The sequence below is a fragment of the Castor canadensis genome, chromosome 6, assembly GCF_047511655.1.
Source record: "Castor canadensis chromosome 6, mCasCan1.hap1v2, whole genome shotgun sequence".
NCBI classification, from domain to species: Eukaryota; Metazoa; Chordata; class Mammalia; order Rodentia; family Castoridae; genus Castor; species Castor canadensis.
This window is the reverse complement of record NC_133391.1, coordinates 143,072,787-143,094,993: the sequence shown is the minus strand read 5'-3', so window position 1 is coordinate 143,094,993 and position 22,207 is coordinate 143,072,787. Positions and strand designations below refer to the sequence as shown.

At 37.4% G+C, this 22,207-nt stretch overlaps 1 protein-coding gene across 6 annotated transcripts in view; it reads right to left on the bottom strand.

Moving 5' to 3' along the window:
* The window catches only part of Dab2 (DAB adaptor protein 2), a 171,677-nt gene that overhangs the window by 29,048 nt on the left and 120,422 nt on the right, over positions 1-22,207 (bottom strand). The window contains exon 2 of one of the 6 annotated variants that reach the window (XM_074077556.1): positions 20,118-20,222. The exons of the other annotated variants lie outside the window; for them this stretch is intronic. The gene's annotated coding sequence lies outside the window, so the exon portion shown is untranslated. The remainder of the gene's footprint in view (positions 1-20,117; positions 20,223-22,207) is intronic. 6 annotated transcript variants of the gene reach the window in all.

The following is a 22,207-nucleotide window of genomic DNA, read 5'->3' as shown; positions in this document are numbered from 1 at the left end:
CCTAGTCTGGCAACATCTTCCTTTGAATGAAAGGTGGCTTCATCTTGTTAGATGGAACACTCATTTTACTGCAGGGGAGTAGCTTAAATATGTAGAAGCGTGTCTATGGATGGTGACTGGCTAAAGGGATGTTCTGTGCCATTTTTTGTTTTCTCTGCTTCAAAACACCTGGCTTCATGAAGCTGAGCAAACTGCAAGCTAGCCCTGCCAATGGTGGGTGCTAGAGGGAGACTGCTAAGCTGGTGAAGGGACTTGTACTTTTCTGTTCATGTCATCTGGACTTCTCATGGCTTGATGCTCTTGAGAGTGTGTTATTCAACTCTAGCAAAGGCTCTTTACCCTAGCAGCAAGAGGTTCCTCTTATGACAGCTGCTGAATCCAGTTATCAGCACTTTGTAGGCTTGCAGAACCAGTCTCATCAAGTTCCACTTGGATACAGCATCCCCCCAGTGCTGTCTCCAGACTCAGAGCTTCAGAGGACAGGGACTCCAGCATCAGCTAAACAGCACCCTTTCCCAGAGGTCTGAGTAGCAGCCCCAAGTAAAATGCCAAGTTTATAGGCTTTGATGGTTCCAGTGTCTTCCCTTCCTTCCCTCAGCCCTAGATAGTAGTTGTCTTCTCTTCCTCTCTCCTCTCCCTCCTCCTTGAAAAGGTAACCTTAGTATAAGACATCAGAAGCCTAATGTTATACTTTTCCAGAAGATGGTACTTCTGACAAAAAAAGACAGTCTATTCACTTGGTGATTTTTATCCAAAGTGATAATATTTTAAAGAAATTTGAGAAGTACCACAAAGAATTTTAACAGACTTAGGGAAGGGACAGTGGTATGTGGGTTTAGTTATAAAAATAAATAAGACATAACAACCACACAACTCAAGACCAGGTATCACATCTAGTGTTGCAGACTGGGCCACATGGAAGTGTTCCAGGTGAGTGGTGTACCCTAGTGCTGTGAGGCTGTATAGCAAAAACTCCTCAGATCCTTAAGTACAGCTTTCACAGCATTGGGATGGTTTTAAAGGTATTTAGTTTCCTTTCACTACTTGGGAATGAACAGTTGCAAGTGACAAGGGATAATAAACAGGAGAAAAAGTTTCTTTAGAATAAATTTCTTGAAGGAAATGGATGTGTATCTTGAGTTTCAGTAGCCAAGGGTAGCATTGTAGGCCGTGCAATTGAAAATGTATCCATACTCTCCAAAGTTAAAATTAGCCAAGCACGCATGTACCAAGGATAAACATTTGCCCTCATCCTAAGGGGCCCAAGCTACCATCTGATATGGTAGATGGAAGAACACTTACTTATAAAGACTTAGGTCCCTCTGTAGAGATAATCAACTTAAATTCAATATTCAAATGCATAATCCTCCCAACAATGTTGCAGAATTATCATTAAATCTCATAAAACATTTAGAAGGTTTCATGATGAACTGATTTTTTTAAAAGAGATCAGATCTGGAAAAGGGATCTGAGGGCCAAAAGATAGTCTGATAATTTCCTTTGATTATCTTCTCATACTAAGGAATTGTTGAAGAAAGTGTGTCGATTATGTTAAACTAAATGGTGTGTTTTAAAACTAGTGTGTTAAAATGTTTTTAATAGAAGAGAAAAAAGTATTGGACAAGGGGGAAGTATACAATCTTTCATTTGTTGGGTTGATTCTCAGGCTCTTCTGATCTAGTCAGGAACCACATACAAAGAGGTCAACATAAGGCAGGGATTACAAATTAAAGCTCAAAAGCATATACAAGGGTCACATGAACAGTCCCCCTTCTAAACATAGCTGTTTTGTTATTCTAGTTCTCTATGACAGGCTGTTTCCTACATGAGGAGGTTGGAAAGAGAACTAAGATGACACATCTGGAGACAAATGAGAAATCTAAAGTCCTTCTATATCCTTAACTCCTTCTTAAGGTCCCAAATAACACAGAAAGCTGTAAGTGAAGCTTTGCTAAGTCAATAAAATTAGCTTCCATTTGAGTGAAGACATTTAACTTGAAATTTGGATTTAATACCACAAACCTCCCTGAAAGAATGTGGGAATGTCCCCCTTCCATGGCACTAGAGTCAGATGACTCAGAGACCTTTTGGAGTTTGCAACATCTTTCTTGGTTTCTGAGAAGGCTCTGGAACACCGGAAGACTGCATGAGTCATTTTATGACTGTGTCCTTTGCACTATTAAAAGTCTGCTATAGTTTGTTTAGTCCTTAAAGCAATTAATGTAAGATAGTATTTTGCAAGCTGGAAAAGCCAGCATAGTGGACAATAGTCTTGGTCTTGGAGGGACAAGTTTGACTGACACCTTCTTATATCTGCTTGCCCTTCCCACCAGTAGGACTGTAGTAGTATTAGCAATGGCAGTACTTAATGATTCCACAGTTCTGAAGCAATATTGTGACATGGTTTGTCAGCTGTCCACACCCACCGCTAAGCCTTCCTTCTTACCCTAATTATACAGAGAAGGCAGGAATTTGCTTAGTAAGTCTCAAAATTCTGGTAAAAGGAATAACTTACTTTAAGGATTTAACGATAGCCCCATCCCACAGATAGCAGAGAATCTGTTTTTAAAGTTAAGAGGAAGGGGATAAACACCTAATAAAGTTAGTCTTTCATAGCTACAAGGTCCACATATGTGGGCTCAAAAAGTTGCAGATCAAAAATATTAGGAAAAATAGCATTTTCATTGGATGTTTCCAGACATTTTTTCTTATCATAATTCCCTACACAGTGTAGTATAACAAAGTATTTAGGTAGCATTCACATAGTATTAGGCACTATAAATAATCTAGAGATGATTTAGCATATAAGAGAATTGTGTGAGTTATATGCAAATATTATCTTATTTTATATCAGGGACTTGAGCATCCAAGCATTTTGGAACTAGAGGGATCTTCTGGAACCAGTCCCATGTGGATACAGAGGGACTTAAAACCTTTATCCTGAAAGCCCTACAAGACAAATTGTATCTTTAATATATGAGTAGTAGAATGGACTCAGCAACACAAGATTCACCCCTAACTAAGCTGCTGATTTCAAAATTGAGCACAACCTGTGTTCCCTTTTCTATAATACATGTTGTTTCTTTTTTCCTTCCTTAATCCCACTAATTTAATCTGTATTTTCAAAAATTCATTATCCCATTGACATTAACATATCAGTTGAATTTTCAGAAAGAGCCACGTAAAACAGACACAATGAATGGAATTAAGGAGACTCAAGAGCAAAGCTTTGCTTGGAATACCGAGTACTTTGTACTGTACAGAGAACTTGCTTCCTTGTCCTTTGGAATGTTATGCCTGCCTCAGCTGGAGTGCTCAATAGGACATGTGAAAAATTAACCGCTGAGACAGACTTCAGGTCCAAGAGGGCAGCAAACGCATTTACCATTATCTTCAAAGTAACTTTTTAAAAACAAGACACATTGCCTGAGATGCCACAACAAAGTTAGGCTGTTTCTGACATTCACTGCAAAGCCTTCTCTTAACTCTTTTCTATGCTTTTAGGATGGTTTTCTACCCTACCAAGGCCCCATGGAGCAGACACTAAGATTTTTGCAGCCTATGTAAGTGGGGAATGACACTATTAATGTGTACTGAAAAAGAGTCTTTCCAAGATATTCTTGTAAATGCTGACGCTGCTGCAGGGGCCTCAGCAGCAGAACATGCTGGTGTCCATGAGTTACACATAAGTCATACGTTCATAGTGAGCGTTTATCGGTGCTTTTAACCCTTGGAGTAGATGCTGCAAGACTTAGATAGCAAATAAAACCCTGAATGAAGACGCTTTCCCCCCTGCATTTTGGAACCAAGTCAGACAAGAGTTAAGAGTTCCCCGTAATGCATAGAGAGACTCTCTCAAAAATACAAAACAAAACAAACAAAAGATTAGGGGCTAGGAATGTAGGTCAATGATAATGTACTTGCCCAGAGAGCCCAAGGGCCTGGGTACTATCCTCAACAAGGCAAACAACAAAAATAAATTTTTAAAAAAGAAAAGGTTAGGATACTGTAGTCAATAAAGAGGGTATGATTTGTCTGATAGATAGCCGATTGGGACAGAGTTGTACCAGGAATGGTCTAGATCCTAGAGATTACACGGGTTTGCTTTTGAAACTATTTTTAAGCAGACCATATAAAGTTCGTTACATGGAGACTGAAGAGATGGAACCAAGAATATGCTCCAAGGCTGAGGATGTAGTTTAGTAGTATAACACTTGCCTAGCATGCATGAGGCCCTGAGTTCCATCCCTAGCACTGAAAAAAAAAAAAAAAAAGCCTCCCATTTATAAAATATACCAAGAACATGAAGGTAGATTAACTGAGTATTTCGAATAAGGTATTTCATAAATATTTTCCAAACCAAAACAGAGAAAGGATTTTATATGATCTAATTCTGCATTGTCACTGGATTTTTGTTTTTTAAAATATTTTTGGCCTGGGTAGCAAGAGTCATACTTGGTCAAACTTGCCTATCAATTTGGCTGCTTTGTGTCTGAGATACAACTCACAGATCAAAGAGTTTAAATTGAGTTCAGTACATTCTCTACCATGTAATGCCTGACCTTCCTTCGTTCCTTGGTTCCTTCATTCCTTCCTTCATTCCTTCTGTCCATCCTTAGCATGATACAAAGTCTGAGTTCTAGAGTTTTCAACTTTTACCATTCTTGACTCATTAACCTCACCCTATCCCACACCCAGCCTTTTGGAGCTTAAGGAATACTCATTGTCATAATGAGTATTCAGGAGGGTTAAGTTGTAAAGAAGCTTTGAAGCCCTCACAAGGGCCCATTCTCTAGATTAGCAGTGCCACCCAATTCACTGGAAATCTTCATTTCATAAATCCAACTGTAGTGTCAAGCTTATGATAAGTTTTCAATAATATTTTTACTTAATTGTTTCTGTACAATGACTTAGTTTGCACCCATAACTCCACTAGAGTTGGAAAAATGGAATTGGTGTAGTATTCCTAATCAGAGTCTGCTTTAGCCTCTTGGAAAAGATGGGCTGATGTTAATATGCTTTATGAATAAACACATGTGAAGAGAATAGATTCTTACACACTTGTTGGGATTCTGAGAATGAGGGTAGTGATGGAGTACCTCGAGGTCTTCTGATCATATGGAATTTGCATGTATGTGGGCACATGAGGTTGCACTAACTGACATCAGCAAGTATACCCACGGCTTCAGTACCCCAGTCAATCATGGTGGGAGAAGAACTACGCATTCTATCTCAGTATACCCAAGTATGATCTCCTGTAGCTGACACTAAACAGAACAGGAAAACTGGAATGCAACTTTCTCCCTTAACTCACTCTACAAGGAGAAGGAAATGACATTGAAATTTTGGTTTGTGGGAACCACAGAGGTTCGGAAATCACATTTCTATCATTGCTTTATATTGCGGCATGGATCATTTGAGCTATGCTTTGTTATGGTTACCCTTACACCCAGACTGTCTGTGTACCAGGCAATGGAATGTGGACTTTGTATATCTCAAGTGAGCTGGGAAAACACCTGGACTTGGAAAAGAGAATGGAGGATTTCTGGTCTGGTGTATAGTAAGCTCCAACACAGTTTTACCAGAGCTCTGCATTTGGGAGTAATAAGGCATGGATTCCCCTAGTGGTGTGGTATTTCTTTCCATACATGCTGTTGTTCCTTTGGTACTTGTCTTTCAGTATCCATGTAGGGAAGAGAGACTGGCAAAGAAATGAGACTGTATCCTTGAGCCCAAGGTAATAATGCTGAGTACCATTTTGAACCACCTCATGTTGAACCTCCTTCTTTTTCTATTTAGACAGATACCAACTAACTTATGGAAAAAACCATGGGTGGTTCCCATTAATTTTGAGGAAAGGTTATTAGGAACTCATTATTCTGGGATAAAGAAGTAAATGGCTTTTAGGGGTAAAGAGGTGAGAAGGGCTTGGCCCATATACTTTGGGCTTCTGAGTTCAAGTTTGAATAATGGGCCAAAGAATTTCTGAGAAAAGGCTGATTGATTGAAGTGACTGGTGGGGAGGGAGGATTCATTTTGGGTAGAAAGTGAAAAATAATTGAGACTAAAGAATTGTCAGGGTTCCTACCTAACCCAGAAAACTAGATACCTTGGCACTTTGGGTCCTCAGTACAGTGACTGGCAGGTGTCATGTGCTGAGAACACACTGCAAGAGCTGCTTGATCAGAGAGCCTGAGGGAACAAGACAAGGTTGTGTCCTTCCCCCACCCTGAGACACTCCTGGAGGACTGGAAAAGGCAGCACCTGCCTAGGCCAGAGCACTTTCCTAAAGGGACAAAGTAGGTGACTGTGATAAGCTAGGGACACAGGCCACAGTTACAGCTACAGAAATTGAGTCCCACAGGGTTTGCATTTGTATTTCTGAAGTAATAGAAAGCAAACAAAAAAGCATATGGAAGGAAATTGTTAAAAAGCAAAAGTATTCATAGGTAGTTGAAATGGGAGAATGGAATAAACCAATTTTAAAATATGAATTTAGAGGAACTCTGTTTTGTGGTGCACATTTGAAATCCTAGCACTCAGGAGGTGGAGCAGGAGGATCCTGAGTTTGAGGCCAGTCTGGACTAAATAGTGAGACTCTGTTTCAAAACAAAAATAAAAACAAACAAAAAAACCCAAACCAAAAAACCATATAGAAAAACCCTACTTTGTAAAAATAGAACTCATTTTTCCACTGTGTTTCTAGCCTATCCTAAATACAAGAGAAAAAGTTTTCTGAAGAATGAACCATTTACATGAACAATATTAGGGTTTTAATATATTTTAAAGTAATACTGGGTGTGGTGGCACACACCTGAAATCCCAGCTCTTGGGAGGCTGAGGCAGAAGTGAGATCTAAGTCAGCCTGGGCCATATAGAGAATTAAAAAAGAAGAAGAAGAAGCAAACAAACAAGGAAACTAAAACTATCAGAAATCTCTGAAATTTTTTCTCTCACAAGACTTTTAGGGTACTGGTTTAAGGAGAAGCACTGTGGACCAGATATAAAACCGTGCTGAACACATGAGACCAACTTTATTTTGGGCAGCTAAATGGTATGCACATTTATAATAGTATGCTTGCTCCTTGAAGGAAAAGGCAGTCAAAAAGGTAAAGAGACAGATGAGGGAAAAGGACTTGATCTCACAACTATTTGATTCCTGGCCAAATACACTGACAGTATTCATACCTTTTCCAAAAACTTTCCTTGTGTCTTCAAACACTTATGCAAATTAACCAGAAAGTATTTTATTTTTTCTATGGCTATCCATCCTGATTTAAGTTAGTCTTGTTTCTATGAAAATTAACTTCTTTTCCTAGCTCCATGCTAGTTTTTAAATGATAATAAATGATAAATAAATCTTACTGATTTGTTTGCAAGAATACTCAAAATTAAGCTTTCTCGTTCCCATATGAAGGTCACATGGATGTGTACCATATCTACCATGTGGGATTCAGGATACAATGATTTCTTCCTCCATGACTTTACCTATGATGTACATGCACATAAATCCTAACTATTATACACGCGCCAATTCCTATTCAAGTACCATTACGATAGTCATCTTGAAAGTCTGTGTGAGGTTAGAAGAGTTTAAGAAAGCATGTCATTTAGAAGGATCTGCATTTTAAACATTAAGCTGTAAATGAAGAGCCATATGCACTAGTAGATATATACCATACCAGGCAGGGAACCTTAAAAGCAGGTAGGTAATCCTAAACTTTTCCTTTTCCAAAAACTAGTGCAAGAAGTACTGCCTGTTATTTAGTTTCTTCTTTAATAGCCTGGCTGAATTATATAAAATCCTAATGTGGTTTCCTTTATAGGCAAAGCCTCACATTTATATAATCCTCAAAGCCACGGCTTGAGTGTTGCTCTACCTTTCTACAACTCGTGTTTCAGAGACATGCTGAGTTTTAAAGAGTTTAAGGAAGAAGAATCCAACTGCCTTGTAACATCAGTACAGAGCAGTCAAACTGGAGTGTACACAGTGATCGTATATAGACAGGTGGAACTTATGCTTTGTTACATTTCTGTATATTCAGCAAAATCTTGAAAAATTTTTTACACTTATATAGATCCACTACAAGATCTGTTTAAGCTATCCAAGCCTGGCATGTGATCTCTAGGTTTCAAGCAGACTTTCTGATAGAATATGCCTTTGTTTTGTTGTTCAGTTTACCCTTAAAGTTGTCATTAATTTTCCTTTTGAAACATCATTGGCTCGTATTTCCCTGTCTGATATGATCTGTTCTAGCTTGGTAAGATTTTGTAGCCAGCAGTGCATTTAGGCTTCATTTCCAAGAATACTGATGGCCCTTCTAATCCCAAGGATAATAATCATTTTCTGCAAACAGCTACTCACTGTGGTTTACTGTTTGTCACCATCTGTATTCAGTATATCAATTATCACTTAAGGATGGTTCTTCGTGATTTACTGACTTGTTTTAGAGCCTTCAGGAAGTCAATTTCTCTACCCACTTGACAAATCATTCTAGCAACTTCTACAAGTAACAGTGAAATGGATGATAGTGTTTCAAATAACTAAAACTTCTTAGGAAATGAATACACAGCTCACTGGTCTTCTTGGTTGTATTATTCTAAGAATCCAAGGAAAGATCTCAAGTATTACCTTAATCTGTACAGGTTTCAAAAATTTGTTACTAGATTTAAAGAGTGACTTTGAAGATTTTGCATTAAGATGTAGAAAAAAAAGGAGTCATTTAAAACGATCACAAGGGTTGGATGTGTTAGTGTGCCCCTCTGGTCCCACCTTCTAGGGTGTTAAATAAGAGGATTCTTGAGCCCAGTGTGAGACCAGTCTGGGCAACACAGTGAGACTCATGTCTAAATAAAATAAATAAAATAAAACGAAACACAATAAAATAGCAAGGGACTTCCTATTTGTTTAGTGAATTTCAGATTCACAAAGAACCAGCAATCTGGTAAACAGCCCTCTCTCCTTTCAATACCAGTGTGCTAGCATCTGAAGACTAAGAAGCTTCCAGAGTGCTATCTAAAACACCAGGAGAGATTGTCCAGAATAAATAAAAACAGTAAGCTAATTTGCTTACTTCTTGGTTCATAGCTAAATTAGATAGGTCAGCAAAAAAGATAATTTCAGTTCTTGGTATACAACTTATCTTGCTTCTTTAGCAACTACCTCAGTTTTGAAAATTTAGAATTCAGGATTCAAAAAAAAAGTTCTGAAATAGCTAACCTCAATCTGCCTTGAAATTGTGGTTATAGTTACTTAAAAAGAAATCTCTGCAAAGTGAATACAAGATGAATCAAGTTGGCAGAAATGCACAATCACCAGGTTTGGAACTCCGTATGTAGGAGAGATTTCAGGACACAGTCACCCTTGTGTGATCCCAAACATTAAACAATGTTTCTAATCCTTTTTTTTAAGCCTTCAGGAAGTCAGTTTCTCTACCCACTTGACAAATCATTCTAGCAACTTCTACAAGTAACAGTGAAATGGATGGTAGTGCTTCAAATAACTAAAACTTCTTAGGAAATGAATACACAGCTCACTGGTCTTCTTGGTTGTATTACTCTAAGAACCCAAGGAAAGATCTCAAGTATTACCTTAATCTGTACAGGTTTAAAAAAATTTGTTACTAGAATTAAAAAGTGACTTTGAAGATTTTTCTAATATATACAAATGTATACATATATATGTATATATATATGCATATATTATATATGTATATATATACATAAGAAATGCAAATATTTCACTTATGTTATCTCTTCTAGCATTATAATTATTTTGCATTACAATTATTCTAGTGTTGGGGAAGGAAAAAAGTTTGTATCAACTGCACAAAAACAAAGTATCCAAGAAAACTATGCTGGTTATCTAAAGATAATATTGTTAAAGGCTAAATTTTTAAATTTTAATTTCACTTACCATTTTTCCTGATTTTAAGATGAGCGCCTAGAATGGCATTAACCAATAACTTTAAGGATCCTAGAAAAATGTGAGATTTCTTCCATACCTCATACAATATACTATTGTTTTTATTGTTGGTCTGTCTAGACATCATTCTACAAGATTGAAGTAATTAATGTCTTAACTTCATATTAATATGGTTTAATATCCATGAAATGTGCTATTTCTAATAAACCTTACACTGCTAGCCTCATAACAGTTTTTTTAAAGGCCATTCATTAACTAAGCAAAGCATCAAATCACATGGCATCAATGAATTACTACTTCCCAAAATGTTTAACTCATTTGAAATCCTGGATTTATATCCTAACACAGTCTAATTTATTTTTTTTTCTGATTTTCTAGATTATAAACATTTATTGGAACTCTCTCTTTGTCTTTTAAAATGCTTTGTCAAAATCACCTTCAGCTGCAGGTAGTTTCAGAGTGAATCTAATACTGGGCAACTTCTGCTCATTGTCCAGTGAGATTACTGTATTGTTTAATGTTTGGGATAAAACCCCCTATGAGTTATATTCTATCTTCTATCTATTAGAATATTTATTAGAAATTTGGGTCAGGTTATATGATCTTTCTACTAAGTTGTCATTTATAAATCTGCCTAGCCCTCAGGGTCACAGGAATCATTTAAACTGTCAAGGCTTTGGCCCAAAAGACCAAAAATCGTATGTTCTCCCTCATATGTGGACATTAGATCAAGGGCAAACACAACAAGGGGATTGGACTTTGATCACATGATAAAAGCGAGAGCACACAAGGGAGGGGTGAGGATAGGTAAGACACCTAAAAAATTAGCTAGCATTTGTTGCCCTCAATGCAGAGAAACTAAAGCAGATTCCTTAAAAGCAACTGAGGCCAATAGGAAAAGGGGACCAGGAACTAGAGAAAAGGTTAGATCAAAAAGAATTAACCTAGAAGGTAACACCCACGCACAGGAAATCAATGTGAGTCAATGCCCTGTATAGCTATCCTTATCTCAACCAGCAAAAACCCTTGTTCCTTCCTATTATTGCTTATACTCTCTCTACAACAAAATTAGAGATAAGGGCAAAATAGTTTCTGCTGGGTATTGAGGGGGTAGGAGGGAGAGGGAGGGGGCGGAGTGGGTGGTAAGGGAGGGGGTGGGGGCAGGGGGGAGAAATGACCCAAGCCTTGTATGCACATACGAATAATAAAACAATAAAAATTTAAAAAAAACTGAAAAAAATAAATAAATAAACTGTCAAGGCTTGACTTTAGGGCAAGAGATTCATCAAGAATCTGACCACTGGGATACCTTCCCAGAGTAAACAAATGAGATGACTGACTATTCTTCCTTCTGTAGGCCTGCTGAAAGCACACCATTCTAATGTTTCTTTATCTTTTTAGGATATCAGGGACTAGACCCCAGGGTGGGTGCCACTCTGGCACAAGAAGAACTGATAGGAAAGATTCTTACTGAATGCCACTTTTCTAGGCTTCAACTGAGATCTATTGGCTCTTATAAGGTATTCCTATTTATATTGAACTACAAAAAGGCTTCTGGTTAGAATATGCAGAAATGTCAACATCCATGAGTCACTATAAAGGAAGTTTCCATGGTTCATGGAAAAAATGAATCATGTTCATTAAAAAATGTAATACTTAAGCAAGATGTTTCATTAGTTTTTATGTTCTTTCAGAGACATCTCTTCTGTTATCTGAACCACTAATGACCTATTGCGAGATTCTGTACCTGCTACGCAAATGGCACTTCAGTACTTACAGAAAGCATGGGGTGGACATGAGTGACTAGACAAGGGCTCCATTTTGTAGTTTTCTTTATGATTCCTATTATGTTCATTAAATAAAGGTAACTTGAATTGGTTCTTATAGCATCAGGCAGATTTACTCCATGGTAGCATCTATTTTCTACTCCTGTTATATAGGTATTTTTAGTATAAAAGAATGCAATTAGATTATTTTTTCCTTAGCTGAACTCTATAACCCTGCTTTGAAAGGCAATATAAAGTTCCTAATCCAATCTTTATTAAAAAGACTCAAAATTGTAGACAAGGAAGGAGGTTAAGACAAATCCTTAAAAGGTAGCGATCAAGCTCTTCCCACAAAAGATGTATAGTGCAGCAAAAAACTAGAAAAATGTTTAGAGTTGCAGTGATTTGTTTAACTAGCAATGCCTTCCTTAACTAAGATTCTGTAGAAGCATGTAATTAGTTCCACCAAGGAAAACAGGGAGAAAAACAGCAGCAAGGGTTTGTTAGTCCCTCTAAAACAAGCAAAGTTCTACTTTTAGGTCTAATTATTAGGCTTGGATATGAATACAATTACTTTCTCAGAGTGCTGTAGTGTTGAGGCTCCCTACCCTAATTGCCATTTCATACCTGCACGCTCTATCTAAGAAAGCTTCTTAAGAGAGAAAAAACATAGGCCATCCCTTTTGACTCTTAATAGTATGTTATCTTTCTCACACTGTGCCTCATCAGCCTGACCATGTAAATAGTCAATAGTAAATCATTAGCTACCCTAGATTTTGCTCAGAGACATGACCATTAGAAAATTTAAAAGACCTTCAAATGCAGTCTTTTTTGTTCCATGTTCAAGGGGTCTGGGGATTGATCCCTTCTCAAAGCCATTGCAATTTTAGGACTGGCAATAAAGATTGTCCATGAATGTCAGTGATCTGAGCCAGCAACTTAATTCAAGTAATGACTCTTCATCCCCATAATGTGCAAGTTATTCTTTTAGGGCTTGGAATACATCTTTGAAAAAAATGAAGCTCTATTCCCTACGGTATTACACTTTAGTAGGGAGAAACACCTAAATGGATTTCAGGCTTTCAGAAGGTGAAAATGCTCTGGGAAAAGAAAAGAGCAGAGCAAGGTAATTTGGGTGTGCAGGGTTGGGCTAGTTTGGACAGGTTCCTTAGAAATGCAGAAGAAATATCCTAATTTTTTTTTTTTTTTGGTGGTCCTGGAGTTTGCACTCAGGACTTTATGCTTGCTAGGCAGGTTCTCTACCACTTGTGCCATTCCGCTAGTCCTTTTCAGTGTTGGATATTTTCAAGTTAGGGTCTTTTGAACTGTTTACCCAGGCTGGCTTCCAACTGTGGTTCTCCTGATCTCTGCCTTCTGCTAGAATTGTAGATGTCTGCCACTGGCACTTGGTGGAATATACTATTTTTAAAACTTAAACTTATTGAATGTTTTTATATACCATAATTCTCTCATTTAATTCTCTGGTGAAAGTATCATTTCTATTTGACTGGAAAAGAAGCTAAAGTGCAGGTGTTAAGCAACCTTCTGAAAGTCACATGCTTTTGATGCTTACACTGTAACCTCTTCACTTTAGAACAATACGTGTGAAAGAAAGAATTGAGGTAGTTTATTAAAGATGGGTGAAATTTTCATTGGCCAGGAAATCAATTTGAGAAAGAAGAATTCATAGAAATGTGTAAAGGATGGGTACTGTGTGATTCCATGGTAAAGATTGAATGGTGGGTCAAGCTGGATTAGGGTGGGTTTAAGGGATTCTATTTTGTCTAGTACTGGGAAGACATTGAGGTTTTGAGTGATGGTATGGAGGTTGGGGTGGTGACAAATTTGAGTATAGGAAAGGCATCAAATAGTCAGCTTTATAGTATGATAACTGTGTGGACTTGCCACTTTGAGTGATTCAATGCTCCAGTTTCTTTTAATTTTTTTCAGTTTCTTCTATTTAAATAGTTGGCTAATCTTCAGAAAACAAAGCCTTTAAAATAAAAAGGTTAAGGTCTAAAATTTTCAAATGTCAGATTCAAGGTTATCTCTTCTTGAAAAGCTGTGACGCTCAATGACTCTCAAACTTCAAATAAACTGTGTCCTACACATGGCTTAAAAAAACCCCTAAAGGTCATGATGTCTCACATCCATCATTCTAAAGTCCATTTTATCCTAAAGGAAGAGTCCCTCTAATATCAATTGCATAAGCATTTTTATAAGTGAAGAAATATTTTGAAGTGTGACTTAAAAAAGGAACATCCTTTGTTAAAGGCAGCTGTTGAATAAAATAGTCATGCCATTTTAACTTCTTGTTTGAAGCAGAATAGATAGCATGTTCCCATTTTGCACAAGTTTCTCATATAATTATTGAAAATCAGGAAAGATCAGTGCTAAGAAAATGCTGGTTAAGAAGGGTGATGGATTTCTCTTCTTATATAGTTAGAATAAGAGATATTAAGGCTACATGTGTCTTTATTTTTATAATTGAGTTCTTAGATACATGCTCATTTGTCAGATAGCAATAATGTAGGTAGGACTGGGGGTACTACTTAGTGGTACAGAACTTGCCTGGCATCCTAGCATGCATGAAGCCTTGGGTTTGATCCCAAACACCCCAAAAAGAGGGGAAAAAGTAGGTAAAACTATATTTTATAATCTAGTATTTAGTAAAATTCAATTAAAAAACTAAGAGCAACTACAAAGAGAACATGAGCACAACTGAAAGTGTATAGCACATTGCCCAAGCCTTGGATACTACCATCTCAGACATCATTAATGGATACCTAAAGCTGTTAAAGGGAAAAAATCCTGAGAAATTAAAAGTTCAGCAGTAAGTTTTGGATCAAATGATAACTACACTGAAAAAAGTCTTTGACGCTAGGATTTTGAAGATGGACAGGTCGGTTAATCTGTCACTGATTTCCAGGCTGGGTTCTTAGATGCACTAGGAACTGTGTGGACAGTGATGAGTTGGCTATCTAATGTCAGCATTACAGCCTAACAGATATTATATCTTAACCCACAATATAGCTGCACAGGAAAATTAGAATAATCAAGTTTCTTTTATTTGGGAAGAAAATGTATTAAGTCAATTTAACAATTCGGCCCTGAGCCAAGAGTTTCATTTATTTTCTTCATTTTTATTAATTGTTTAATAAATAGTTTTGTGGTGGACAAATTTAAGCAGAAACAGAAGAAGAGAAAGTTGTCCTTAGATGAAATATAAGCTTGAAAACTATTCATTGCAGTTTTTATTAGCCAGGTGATTACATACACCAGGTCAGATTCACTGATGATGAATACTCTATTGGTAGAACTTAAACCAATGGCTTGGAAAGACTACACCATCTGGAGAATTTCAGTAACAGCTTTTCTGCCTCTCTCAGGCCCTGAGTAGATATAAACTAGAAGAACATATGGATATTGCTCATTATAAATAACCTTAATGTTTAAAAAAATGAGGTCTTCAGAACTGGTTTACTTATATCAACAGATGATAAGGCAAGCTGAAGTTTTCCATTTTGCTCACTCTGTAATGAATTACAGGTAATGTTGTAAATGAGAGTGGCTTGAATTACTCACTCGCCTAGCCATCTGGATATTGTTTATTGAATGGATGTCCTACTATGTGCCAATCACTGTATTATGCTATGTATATAGAGACAAAGTGGGAGACAATAGTATAGGTACGGGTAAAAGAGCAACCAGGTAGTAATTACAGGGCTGGTAGAATGGCTCAAGTAGTATAGCACTTGCCTAGTAAGCATTAGTCCCTTAGTTCAAATCCCTAGGACCTCAAAAAATTAAGTAATAATTATAATTAATGCTAAGTATTTTGGAGGAAATATTTCTGATTAGGGTAGAAAGCTTCTTTGTCATCAATGTTTAGTAAGAAAAAGCAGAATTAGTATGACTAAAGGGAATTCTATATAAATTGCCAGTACCACCAAAAAAAGGAGTATCAATGAAACATTTTTGAAAAGTTATCTTAAAGTCCAGGTTCCAAGTCATCACCATCTTCATAAACACCAGAAAGAAATACTAGGCTGATTTGGCACTCAATTTTGCTCATGACAAAGTATAAGCAATTCAGAGATGATGTAAATGTATATGTGCTAGAATCAAACATGCTATGTGGCACTTTTAATTACCAGATTTTCTAAGTATATAAAGAGTCATCCTCATTCAGCACAATAATAAATTTAAAAAAGAAGAATCATTTTAGATGAGGCCAAACTACTGAAGTTCAGATTTAAATGAAACAGTATTATGAAAATGTAATGAAGGCCTCCCATAGCTTGCTTTGGTTAAAAAGCACTACCTATTTATGAGGGAATATGGGGTAGCACGTTGTTATGTCACCTTTATCATGAAAATGATCTTTATTAGCATTCCTTAGTAAGCGTCTACAAATGCTGGTTGCATGAAGCTTAAGAGTCCAGATTCTAAAACGGAATACAATTGTACCTATTGCTTCTGTGAAAGAGTTCTTGTCCAGAAATCTGAGTATTTGCATCATTATACATGAATTGGAAACAGACTTATTTTGTACATTAATGTGCTTAAAGATCCATGCTAGTACTGTCTTTGGCTCAGCGCAAATCTACAATTTTACCGTAGATTCGTCATATGTCTACTGAATCTGGCAAACCTCTGATGCTGTATTTCTCATAGTTGGCCCTTCATCTTCTTGCCTCCCTTCTTCCCCACCACACATTACTTTTTCTGAGGTCCAGTATTCCTCCCCATCCTTGCTTCACTGCCATTCCAAGTTCTCCCTCCCCCCAAAGGCATACCATCTTGTATCGTATACATAATTTCTCATGATTTGCTCACTCACACTACAGTATATTTTGATCTTTTCTACACATATGGCAAAGCTATTTCTTAAATACTTAAAATACTTGAAGTCAAAAAAAGTTTTTGGGGTGTGAACTCTTCTTTTCATCTTTTCCAAAAGGGTTCCAATGAGAAGCTAAATTGTAAGATAGTCTAATTTATTCCTAATCAACCTTTATTGCTGAATTTTGTAGAAGCGCCTTACTGGTCTAACCTTTCTGATTTTGTATTAATCAGGCATCAGTGTTTAATTCCTCCATTTGTACTCAGTATTCTTAACTGGGCTGCACACTATACAAATGCACATCCACCTGCTCTCTTGATAGGCTATTCTCTTCTGTTTCTCTGAACAGAGACACATCTACACCATGATTTCTGATGTTGCCTTTCCAGTCCATAATGGGCTGCCTTCACTTACTTGAATGCCTACCAGTTATTTGAAGTCCACACAAGATGTGTGGTCTTAGAGAAGTCTCTTCTGGCATCTCAATAGCTGTACCATATTTCCACATTGACTGTGACCTATTGTTGCCCTCTGATTCCTGTAGAATTCTTCCCTTAACTCAATAAAGCTTTTGAGATCAGGGAATTATTTCCCCTACTTTTCAAAGCTCTATACTGTCCAATAAAGAGCAGAGTACTCTTAAATGTTAAGAGCAACACACAGTCAGGTGTGGTGGGGCACACCTGCAATCCCAACACTGAGGAGGCTGAGGCAGGAGGATCATGAGTTCAAGGCTAACCTGGGTTACATATCAAGACCCAGTTTCAGAAACAAAAAGCAAAAACAAAAATAAAGCATCAAAAAAGAGTAATATACACTTCCCTTTTACCCCTTAATATTAGATTAAGAAAACCTTGTTTTCTACTTTGCTTCAAGTGCTAGGCAATCTCTACTCAAACTCACCATGCCAACATAACCAGGTGAACCTGCCTGAGTCAGCGTGTTGTTTTCCTTCTTAAATGAAGAGATCTGCCTCACTTGAAGTAATTGCTCTCTTCTTTCCACGTGACATCACCTCTTAGCTCTCTGCCACCTGTTCTCTCTCTTGACCAGTGGGTATTCTTTGGCCATACCCTACACTTGCCCACCTATGGGATTTCCTTAGTGTTTTTCCCTACAATGCATTTTCTATTTTACTTTTGCTTACTTACTTGACTTTCATCTTTCCCTTAAAGGGAAAGTCACTACTATACCAGTTACTTTTCCTTCCTCTGGTACAATGAAACACCCTGTACCACTTAGATATAATACAGTCCTATGTTAATTGAGTATTTATTTTTTTATCTGAATTTCTTATACGCAGTAATTGACATATGTCTCCTAGAATATGTAAGGTAAATATTTGCACTCAATTACAACCAATTTTTGGGAACTTTAAATAGGTAGATAAATCAGAAATCCATTCCCCATCCCCCCCAAAAAAAACCCCAAGATATCAGGCAGTTAAGCATGCAGATTTTCATCAAGATATACTTCAGAAGTTGGACATTAAATAAAATTAGTTATTATTTCAATTCAAGTTGTGTGTATGTTTTCTAAAGAGGCTTACCTACAGTTGGACCTTGGCCCTAGCAGAAATGAGTATGAGGTCTAATTAACTATTGACAGAGAGCCTGACCTATCAGCTACATCAAAAGTGGAATTGTCATTAAGGTATTAAATATTAGAGGGAAAGGGGGGAATAACCAAAAATAAAAACAACTGCAATAGAACCCAGTGCTCATGTAATTAAAGCATGGCTACAACTTTCCTTTAAAGCACAGATGTTTGAGTACCTACTATGTTAACTATTGTGACTTCTATTTCTCTCACCTATAGGACAATTGTATGATTCCTTGATGGATTAACATGGCAGCCTGAAACCAAGACAGTCCAGTGTCCTTCATATGGTCATGCCAGTCATCTGACATATGTTCAAACACATGTGGCTTATTTTTACTTCACTAAAGGGTAAAAAAAACCACTTTAGCCTTTGAATTACATATTACAGAAGACTAAATCAAATCTTGGCCCTAATAAGACATTTAAAATATGAAACATAAAAGTGGGTGTGGCAGTGCACAGCTATAATCCCAGAACTGGAGATGTTGAAGCAGGAGGACAGGGGTTTCCAGCCTGGACTACATAGTAAGACCCTCTCTCAAAGAAAAAAAATGAAGAAAGAAAAGTAAGTGAGGTCATTTGGAAGGCAGCTGTGTCCAACATGAACAGAGAAAAGGAAAGAATTATTTTTCACATTTCAGTTTTGGAGGCATGGATTAACTCTAGACTTTAAGAGGACTCAGTTATCCTGTCCAGATTAAAGAGGTACCTAAAAAGTTAACATTTGTTTGTCCTTACTGGTTTACGTAGGAAGTGTTGCTGCATTCTCCGACCTGGCCCTCACATTTAATAGTTTGAAGGTATAAAGGAAATTTGGTCTCATTTTCAGCCTAACTGAATTTAGCTTGTCTAAACTCACCAACAAATGAGAAAACCATTTCCCAAATACCATCTGAGCTAGTGCAATGAGAATTGTAGTTCTAGAACTGGTATATGTCCGAGGCAGCAGCCACTTTGAGAAATTTTAGGACAGTCATTTGTAGTTCAGAGTCCAAGCTCTTAACCACTAACCTATGCTGTCTCCTCAAATCCAGAGTTCCAATTTGCTGCTTTGTATTTTTCAGTCTGAGGTATAATCTCTGCTAAACATTAGTCTCTGCATAAAACAAGTCATTCTTGGGACTGTTTTTGCAATGTGGTTGTAGCAAATAGAATTAGAGACATTAAGTAGTATGTCTGAGAAAGGACAGAACTGCCATTCCAATGTCCGTCTACTTAACTCTACATTCTGTGTGCATTGGTTCCCATGACACAGGCTTTCTTCTCATTTTCTAATAGCTGGGAATTTTTTCACTGCCAACTTTGTACCATATTGCACTAAGATTCAATTCATAAAGATTTAGGCTTGAATCCTGGTTCTTCCACTTTGTGATATGACCATGGGGTAAGCTGATCACATTGGAGCTAAGAAAAGACGAAATATTTTCTATCATAAATTACTTAGAGTCAAAGTCAAATTGGAGCCTCAAACAGTGCTTCATAAGACACAAAGCTCTATAAAAACTAAGTGCAGTAGACTCATTTATGAAGGGGCCTTCATCTGTACTTCTGGAGATAGCATGAAAAACAAAATAAAAATTTTATAGGCTAGAGAAAACCATCTGATTCAAGGGTAATGATCTAGTTTACTGGTCTCCTTTCAAAGAAGTAACTGAGACAGTCTTCTAATAAATGGAGATTAATTGTACTCTTTAAAAACCCCAGCAAAGGAGAAAGGATTTAGAAGTGAGGTGATAAGATAAAATTAAGGAGAATATTGTGTTTCTTAGGATTAAGAAAGCAATATTTGGGATGCCAGGAAAAACGTCCAAGGTCTGTACTATTTTTATCTTTCTTCATCCTAAGATTCAGTTAAATTTAATTGTCTTTAAATGTTTTTGCTTTATTATTTCCATGACTGTAGGAATTCAAATACTTTGTTACACTTTCTGTTGAACAACCCAATCCTAAAACTGAATTATATAAAAATTACTCTTACATCACAGTGGGGGCTTGCAGAAATACAGCTGCCAGAACTTGATTCAGGAGAACTGGGATGGAGACCACACTCTCAGAATCACTGACTCAGAAGTGTTCTCTCTAGCTGTGAAATACACAACAAGTTAACTAAGTGTCAAAACTTGAGAGACTAAATTAATTTGTTACAAACAAATTTATGTAAGGCAGTACTTCTGTCACATGAAAGCCTAAGTCTATTTTATAGCAACATTTTGCATTATATTGCTAAGGAAAAATAGTCTTTTACCAAGAGAAAATGTTAAAATTTTATATCCATCACCCAATTTTTTTCCAGGTTGAACAATATTTTTTATTTTTTATTTATTTATTTTTTTGCTGTGTTGAGGATTGAACCCAGGGCTTCATCCATACTGGGCAGATGTTCTACCACCGAGCTCCCCAGCCCATAGCCAATATTTCAAGCCTGACTTTCTAGAATTATTACTTCCTATTTTTCCCTCTCCTTTTACTCTGTGGTTACCTGAAAATCTAAGTGACAGTCATCACACATTCTGGTTCCTGGTAACTTCCCTATACCTTAACGTTTAGTGGCCCTGCCCCATTACTCAGAATTCTTACCCGCTTGCGTCAGCTAAAGGTCACTTGCCCCCAGCTAGCTTGTGTAAGTTATGATAGTAGACAGAAATTGCCAGATGGCTTCTATATTGAGGCAATAACTTTTCTTTCTCAAATTTTATAAGCCTTCATGTTTTCTATCTAGATGATGTAAGAACTAGCAGAGATTAGGAAGTTAAATATTGGAAGTCAAATAAATTTTAGGGGTGGGGAAAGGGCAATGTAAGTAGAGAGGCAATTCTACTTCACTTAGTAACTTCCATTTTTAGACCAGGAAGCAATTTGTCCAGATTCTGCTTGCCCTAGAGGCAGGCTTCCTTCCAGGGTAAGAAAGGATGCGGGAAGGGGAGTAACCATGGCAACCTGCCCAGCAATGTGGGTAATGATAGTATGGGGCCCCGCACTATGTCCTGGGAAGAATTTTCATTTCTAGCGTAGTTTCTCTTAGTCCGGGTGGTCCCTCCCTCCCCACTTCCTTAGCTAGACTGCTGACTTTGGTGGAAGGGTTGCTCCTTCTCTGTAGGGAGTCTGAGAGGGTGTGGAGAAGACTTAAATAAGACCAGAGGTCATTTTGACCAAACCAAACAGCAGGCTTCCAGGCTGAGAACAGAGAGTAACTCCCTGTCTGTTCTAGTGTGAACACAAGCAAACATGCTGGCTTTGTTAAAATTAAGTGCTTGAATGATTAACATTTTCAGGTAGGTGGATGGTATCTAATTTTGATGAATAAATTCCCCATTGGCTTCAGTTTTCACAAAAGACACATAATTCATTTGTTCAGAGGCCCAAAACAAGCCAACATCTCTCAATTAGATAGAATAAAGTATTCTAAGTATACAGTCTAACTTGTCTTCCCAACAACCCTGGAGTAGATACTATTATTCTTCCCCCAGATTAGAGAGACTATGTCATATGCCCAATGTCATTTTACTAGTGGTTGTATAGATGGGATTTGAACCTATGGAATGAGCTTCAGAACCCCGGACAAAAGCCCAATTGTGCCAGTTAGAGGGCAATAACTAGCATATGAATCCTAACCCTTTGTGTCTATACCCAGCATCATTTGTTCCTCTCATCAGGAATTTGTCTGGGTTTTGCCTCCAAGAGGAGAACTGGTAGCCTGTTTTCCTTCCAATTCATGTGATCAATCCATCAAGATACCTTAACATGATTTCGGTTTCCCTTAAACAAACATATCTTATATCTAAATGTAACTTTGGCCAGCCTCTGTGCAATTCGGTAGCACTCTTCAACTTTAGACTTACATAGCAGAGCCAGAAGAATTTTAAAATACCACATCCTGTTACTCAGGTGTTTCATATTGCCAATCTGGTTCCCATTCTGGTTCTGTCAGAAAAGTAGAAAACCTTATGTGTTTGGTCAGTTACTAAACCCGCCTTTCCAGTCACCTTGCAGACCTTCCAGATGGGGGAGACATGAGCTCTGATGAGCATTAGGGCAACTTAAATCCCTGGAGAACTTAGTCCTCAGTAT